This window comes from Schistocerca serialis, chromosome 4, assembly GCF_023864345.2.
Source record: "Schistocerca serialis cubense isolate TAMUIC-IGC-003099 chromosome 4, iqSchSeri2.2, whole genome shotgun sequence".
Taxonomy (NCBI): domain Eukaryota; kingdom Metazoa; phylum Arthropoda; class Insecta; order Orthoptera; family Acrididae; genus Schistocerca; species Schistocerca serialis.
In genome coordinates, this window is record NC_064641.1 from 864,715,815 (window position 1) to 864,724,304 (window position 8,490).

Genomic DNA, 8,490 nt, shown 5'->3' on the forward strand with positions numbered 1-8,490 from the left:
TTCGCATCTTAGATGATCGACATGGGAACCGTTCGTGACGCGGCAAACGTCAGTACGTGCCTGCAGTTGATTGACACGAAGTGGTCTTGTTGTGAGTGTTGCTGACTGTCGCTCAAGGGGCCCTGGCTTCGATTCCCAGCCGGATCGGGGATTTTCTCCGCCCGAAACTGGGTGCTAGTGTGTTGTCCTCATCCTTTCATGATGATCGAAGCACAAGTAGCCGAAGCGGCGTCAAATAAAAAGACATGCACATGGCCGCCGAATTCCCTAGAAGGCAACTGAATTTCAATGTAGACAATTGTAATGTGCTGCAAATACACACAAAGCAGTTAATTCCATAAATTATCTGGGAGTAGGCATTAGGAGTGATTTAAAATGGAATGACCATATAAAATTAATCGTCGGTAAAGCAGATGCCAGACTGAGATTCATTGGAAGAATCCTAAGGAAATGCAGTCCGAAAACAAAGGAAGTAGGTTACAGTACACCGGTGTAGGATCCACACCACATAGGGTTGATAGAAGAGACAGAGAAGACCCAACAGAGAGCAGCGCGCTTCGTTACAGGATCATTTAGTAATCGCGAAAGCGTTACGGAGACGATAGATAAACTCCAGTGGAAGATTCTGCAAGAGAGACGCTCAGTAGGTTGGTACGGGCTTTTGTTGAAGTTTCGAGAACATACCTTCACCGAGGAGTCAAACAGTATATTGCTCCCTCCTACGTATATGTCGCCAAGAGACCATGAGGATAAAATCAGATCGATTAGAGCCCACACAGTGGTATACCGACAATCTTAATTTCCACGAACAATACGAGACTGGAATAGGAGCGAGAACCGACAGAGGTACTCAAGGTGACCTCCGCCACACACAGTCAGGTGGCTTGCGGATGATGGATGTAGATGTAGCTGGCGGATCCCGGCCACAAATGCAACACGCACATTTCGTTTCATTGGTGCGAATTGTCGGGGAAGGCTCGACAGCCACCCGCTTTGCAAATCTGGTCGTTGGGTTGCCTAGATGCAGGCGAGAAGTAGTTCGATGCTACAATAGAGAGAGCAGCTTAACAGCGAAAGTACAAACTATATGTGGAAGCTGTAATTACAAGAATTCTGTAGACCATTAGCATATTTCCCTTTACCCATGGGACATTAATACGAGTACATAGCTAAAGCATACAACAAATTCCCACTAGCTCGCTGATGGGATATACAGGATGTTACAAAAAGGTACGGCCAAACTTTCACGAAACATTCCTCACACACAAATAAAGAAAAGGTGTTATGTGGACATGTGTCCGGAAACGCTTAATTTCCATGTTAGATCTCATTTTAGTTTCGTCAGTATGTACCGTACTTCCTCGATTCACCGCCATGATTTCATACGGGGTACTGTACCTGTGCTGCTAGAACATGTGCCTTTACAAGTACGACACAACATGTGGTTCATGCACGATGGAGCTCCTGCACATTTCAGTCGAAGTGTTCGTACGCTTCTCAACAACAGATTCGGTGACCGATGGATTGGTAGAGGCGGACCAATTCCATGGCCTCCACGCTCTCCTGTCCTCAACCCTCTTGACTTTCATTTATGGGGGCATTTGAAAGCTCTTGTCTACGCAACCCCGGTACCAAATGTATTGTGGACGGCTGTGATACAATACGCCATTCTCCAGGGCTGCATCAGCGCATCAGGCATTCCATGCGACGGAGGGTGGATGCATGTATCCTCGCTAACGGAGGACATTTTGAGCATTTCCTGTAACAATGTGTTTGAAGTCACGCTGGTACGTTCTGTTGCTGTGTGTTTCCATTCCATGATTAATGTGATTTGAAGAGAAGTAATAAAATGAGCTCTAACATGGAAAGTAAGCGTTTCCGGACACATGTCCACATAACATATTTTCTTCATTTGTGTGTGAGGAATGTTTCCTGAAAGTTTGGCCGTACCTTTTTAAAACACCTTGTAGTGAGATACATACACGCCGATGGCCTTCCTGTTCCCCTGATCTCTCGCCTATCGAAAACACCTGGTCGATAATTGCAGAACGACTATCCCGCGGCAGACCACCCGCTACTACACCCCAACAACACATCCAGAGTCTCTTTGATTCATTGCGGAGGCGTGTAGCAACAGTTACAGCCAGAAATGGCGGCAAAACTCAATTATGATTAAATCATTTTCCTCACTTCACATGGGGCTGTATGTTCAACCATTTGATCTTCGTACAACGTGTTATCTCCCAACTCAATTTGGCTGTGATATCTCCGGTCTTTGTTCGTGTTGCATTCTGGGTGGCCAGCAGTGTAATTTGGAGACAGCAGAACCTACAGTTGCAAGATGTAATTATAAGAATTCTGTAAACCGTTAGCAGTAGCAGTAACATGCAGAAAATTCCCATTGGTTCTCTGATAACATATGGTGGGACATAGGTCGTGAAAGGCTTAAAATACATTTAATAGTTAATTTGAATGTCGTAGATAAAAGTGAACACTTGAGAGTGTACGGTTCAGGAACTCAAGGGCAAATCAATAAAATTTCTCGGCTTCATGATTTGTCGTGCCACCGACGGCAGAGCAGAGTGTGTAGGCGGGCAGTCGGCGGAGGCGGCTGAAGCGAGTATCGGCAGCGGCGTTGGCGGCGCCGCACGTGATCAGCAAGCGGACGGCGGGGCTCATGAAAAATACACGGCGGCCGGTCGCCAGCCGCCTGTACACATTGCCGCCCACGACACGGCCGGCAAATCCGCTGCGAGTCGCACCAGCACTGCACTGCTCCGCCAATCGACCCTGTCGCACAGGAGCAGCGCTCTCGCCGAGAAACCATGTCGACTCCTCAAGCTGACGCCACTTTTTCAAATCAGACGTTCAGTACCGGCACACAACCTACGCAGCTAATGCCCAACGTCGAGGCCAACTGTCACACGGGAAAAAAGCATAGCGCACCAAGGATGATTTATCCGAATGGGACGGAAATCAGTAGATGTCATGGACATGTACAGACAAACAAGTGGTTACAATTTTTAAACAGTTAAATTATTTGCCGGCCGGAGTGGCCGAGCGGTTATAGGCGCCACAGTCTGGAACCGCGCGACCGCTACTGTCGCACGTTCGAATCCTGCCTCGGGCATGGATGTGTGTGATGTCCTTAGGTTAGTTAGGTTTAAGTAGTTCTAAGTTCTAGGGGACTGATGACCTAAGAAGTTAAGTCCCATAGTGCTCAGAGCCATTTGAACCATTTTTTAAATTATTTATCCAAATTAATATTCGGTTTGGCATCGATTGGATTGGATTCTTTTGTTTCAGGGCACAAAAACAACTGGGGTCACACGCGCCCAAGTAAAAACTATAGAACTCGAAGACAGAGAGGAGTTCAAAAACGACTATACGTCAGTCTCAGTCAGTAAGAGAAGACAGTTATAAACAAGGACGTGGAGAAACGTCTGTAAAATACACTATAGACAAGTGCAGGTCCAGAAGAAAAAATTAAACGGCCTTCGCCATACTGCTACGAGCGATAAAAACTAAAACGCGGTCGACAGCCCGCGCGTCGTTCGCTAAAGCGGCTGATAACTCAGACAGCAAACGCAAGAGGGAACGTAAAAGCTTAAACCTTGGGCATTCTGTCAGGAAATGGCGGACAGTTAAAACTAGGGTGCAATGTGCAGAAAGTGTTGCGGGAGCGCCACTTGGTTCAAATGGTTCTGAACACTATGGGACTTAACATCTGAGGTCATCAGTCACCTAGAACTAGTTAAACCTAACTAACCTAAGGACATCACACACATCCATGCCCGAGGCAGGAATCGAATCTGCGATCGTAGCGCTTGCGCGGTTCCAGACTGAAGCGCCTAGAACCGCTCGGCCACTCTGGCCGGCGCCACTTTGTTAAAATGACCTCCTCCAGGCGGAAGGAACGAGAGGAGGTCCTCCAAGCCGCTGGGAGAGGGTTAATAATATGGAGCTTGTTCTCATGAAGGGAGGACCAATGTCAACGCCAAAGTGACACCACCTCCTGACAGACGGGAACACAGAGATCATTGGAGGGAACATGGGAACTAGTGGGCTGATGTACCAGCCTTGGCAGCAGCGTCAGTAACCTCGTTTCCTGCCAGACCCAATGACCAGGAACCCACATAGACACCACAGTGGCTCGATCAAGCGTGAGCAAGTGACGGTTCTCCTGGACCTATTGCACTAGTGAAGAACTTTGAAGGGCGCTGAGAGAGTCCGAGCAGAGGACACAGTTGAGAAGGCTGGGCTAATGTAAAAGGCGCCAGTGGCCAAACGGAAGCCACGATGGCGGATAGTGTTGAGACGCCGTAAAACGGACGGACGTGCAGATGCACAAACAAAGCACCCAGAGTTTACTTTCGAACGGACAATGGACCGGTAAAAACAGAGGAGGGTGGTTTGATATGGTTGTCCTCCTGAGGGACACCAGGCCAAATTCTGTCCAATTGGGGCGTTCGCCCGTAAAATCCTGATATGACTGAAGGGCCCAGCCCATAATGCCCCAAATGTTCTCAGTTGGGGTGAGGTCCGTCGGCCTAGCACTCCGCTCACCCCTCCTCACGATTAGAGTTTGTCATGCATGAAAGCAAGCAGTAGAAACTCTCGCTGTCAGAAGGCGGGGATTATTTTGCTGAGTCCAGGATGGTTTGTTATAAAGGGCCACAAAATGGGACGTAGATTAGTGTCGACGTACCGCTGTGCTGTAAGGGTGCCGTGGATGACAACCACCCAAAACGGTCACTCTTGGTTGTTGGGTCATGTGGCGGGCGACAGGTTGGTATCTTACCGTTGTCTGGGACGCTTACAGACACGGCTTCGGCCTCGAATCTCATTGACTGGAGTAGAATTCTCTTCAGTAACGAGTCTCGCTTCGAACTGAGCACCGATGACCAGCGTCAACTGGACAGGATTTTGGCAGCATATCGCTCAGGATATTTTGTACTGCTACAGAAGAATGCTGTAGATGGGTAGATCACATAACTAATGAGGAGGTATTGAATAGAATTGGGGAGAAGAGGAGTTTGTGGCACAACTTGACAAGATGAAGGAACCGGTTGGTAGGGCATGTTCTCAGGCATCAAGGGATCACAAATTTAGCATTGGAGGGCTGCATGGAGGGTAAAAATCGTAGAGGGAGACCAAGAGATGAATACACTAAGCAGATTCAGAAGGATGTAGGTTGCAGTAAGTACTGGGAGATGAAGAAGCTTGCACAGGATAGAGTAGCATGGAGAGCTGCATCAAACCAGTCTCAGGACTGAAGACCACAACAACATCGCTCAGGATGATATCCAACAACTCAGTCAATGCCAAGCCGAATAACAGCTCGTATAAGCACCAGAGGTGGACCAATGCGTTACCGAGTTGCTCAATTTGTGAATCTCTTTATCTTGAATAAATCATCAAATTTTTCGGAAAACTTAACCATTTTGAATTCCCCAAAATTTTAAAAAAGGTTTTTTAAACTGGTGCCAATATTATGCAAAGCGCCATTTGCGTATTTTCAACATTTGATGAATTTCCTGCATCACTATCATCAAATAATTGATCACTGCTGTCATTTTCACGTTCCTCAAATATCAATATCTTTGCCCGGTTACAAGATTTCTACGTCACAGCCATGTTGTATTCATACAAAGACAAGAACATTGCCGGCCGGGTTGGCCGAGCGGTTCTAGGCGCTACAGTCTGGAACCGGGCGACCGCTACGGTCGCAGGTTCGAATCCTGCCTCGGGCATGGATGTGTGTGATGTCCTTAGGTTAGTTAGGTTTAAGTATTTCTAAGTTCTAGGGGACTGATGACCTCAGAAGTTAAGTCCCATTGTGCTCAGAGCCATTTGACCCATTTTTTGAACAACAACATAAATATAGTAATGCAAAACTATATATGCAAGGTGAACCAGAACTCCACCGACAAACTTTCAGAGGTCGTGATATGGACCAACAAAATAAAAAATGTCTAGTAATCATGGGCTTTAAGAATGTATACCTTAAGATCTATGAGCACTTGTTCAACTTCGCTACTGTGGAACACGTCCATTCACCTGAACAAGTGCTCCTATTAAAGTACACATTTTAGAGCTTTACTAAACTTTTTTTTCTTGTTTTGGTCCGTACTACCAAATGGTTCAAATGGCTCTGAGCACTATGGGACTTAACTGTGTTCAAATGTTCAAATGTGTGTGAAGTCCTATGGGACCAAACTGCTAACGTCATCGGTCCCTAAGCTTACACACTACTTAATCTAACGTAAACTAACTCACGTTAAGGACAACACACACACCCATGCCCGAGGGAGGACTCGAACCTCCGACGGGGGTAGCCTCGCGGACCGTGACAAGGTGCCTTAGACCACGCCGCTACGCCGCGCGGCTGGGACTTAACTTCTGAGGTCATGAGTCCCCTAGAACTTAGCACTACTTAAACCTAACTAACCTAAGGACATCACACACATCCATGCCCGAGGCAGGATTCGAACCTGCGACAGTGGCGGTCGCGCGGTTCCAGACCGTAGCGCCTAGAACCGCTCGGCCAATCCGGCCGGCTCCGTACTACCATCTCTGACAGTTTTTTCGCTAGAATTCTGGTTCGACCTGCATTGCAGACAATTGCTTTCTGGTAGTTCACATGAAGGCACTTGCTGCCAGCATGTAGTGCAGTTGAAACCATGACATAGAGCGTGATCAGATTAATTCTCACTAACTTGAAGACTACCATTTCCTTCTGCTGACCCCTTCAAACATTCCCACCCCTAAACCCACAAAGACGCATACTCTCTTGTTCTCGCCAACTGGAACGACTACGAAGCAAAGCGGACCCAACAAGTCCTTCCCACAATCCATCACGCCCCCCCCCCCCCCCCCAGGCATCCGCAGCAAGTATTAGTTCCAGTACCACCCGCAGGCGACATCCGCGGCGCACCCAACATCGCGCCGGCTTTCTGTATTCAAGGAAACGGCCGCCATAACTTAGCGCATTTTTATCGAATCTAATTTCCAGATACGAATAACTCTTCCTGGCGAGAAAGAGATGAGACCGGCGGGACCAATCGTAATTCACTTTTCAATCATGTCGCGCTACACTTGGGCTGCGCGGCGCCCCGCCCCTCTTTCCAATCGCAAGGATGGAGATAATAAATACTCGCCACTTCTTCTCTGCGGCGCTACCGGTAAATCACATCCTGCTCTATTATCGTAGCGGCGGCGGCGCGGCGCATTTATTTCAAATTAAACGACTCCCTCGCAGCGGATTCGTCACGCTCCAGGCGCTTCCCGCTAAGCGCCAATACGCATCGCCTCACTCTATGACCATTCCCCAGCCCACTTCGAGCCTGCAGAGGTTCGGTACCGACATGGCGCAAGCACCGTTGAAGCACTCGCGGCCAGCATGTCTCGTCCTGCGGTTACACAGCAAGAAGTTATCTCCCCCATCACATACTAACTAACCTATTCATGGTGCTAAGACAGCTATGACGCTGCTCTTTGAACACACGATGCCAAATTGCAGATACCGAGCAGGTATCAGTGGTTCCGGCGTCCATCTGTTGCCTATAAATGTAAAATCCACGTAACAGTTATTGAAATATTTCGTCCCTCCCGGAAACAGGAACTGACACGATGTGCGAATATGCCTTCAAGTAAATAATATTCTGCGTCAGACACCACTTTTATTTACGATACACGACCTGGAAAAAAGTCCGTCTATAAATGTTGAAAATGCAGTCGAATTGCTATTTCGGGTTATACCCGGCGGAAGTTCGTACACTGGCAGAAAGAAAAATCGCTACACAAAGAAATAATCAATGCAGTGTAACGATATCTCGCGAATACATTTGTCTAGGTAACGTATTTAAATGATTAACATTTGAAGATCACTAGTTAATGTTGGCCGTAGATAAGCCATTGCAAATGTGAAATGCTGGTACATTAATAAGCGGTGGAACAGCCAGAATGGTGGATGCATCGTACTGTACAGTTGCCGGATGTCAGTTTGTGGGTTGGAGTTCGTTGCCTGTTGCATTTGCTCGATCAATACAGGGACGGTTAATGCTGGTTGTGGATGACGCTACAGTTGTCGTCCGATGATATCGCATACGCTCGATCAAAGACATACCCTGTTCTCCAACGAGCTCTCGCTTGACACCACTAAAGTCGCAAATGGCAGTGGTTTGGGCTCAGTCGAATGCAACGCTATAGAGTTTGGATCGGAGTTATTCTTGAAGTAACCGATTTGTAACAGTCCGTTGTGTCACTATGGTACCAACTGCTGCTCAAATTGCTGCTGCAGATGCAGTACGATGCGCCAGAGCCATACTTCGGTAGTGCCATGTGGCCGTCCGTCGTCTCGTCTTCTTGCGGCCGTACATTCTCGTGACCGCCGCTACCAGCAACCGTGGACAGTGGCTACATTGCTGCCAAGTGTTTCTGCGATATCCCAGAAGGAATATCCAGCATCTCCTATTACACGATCATGTT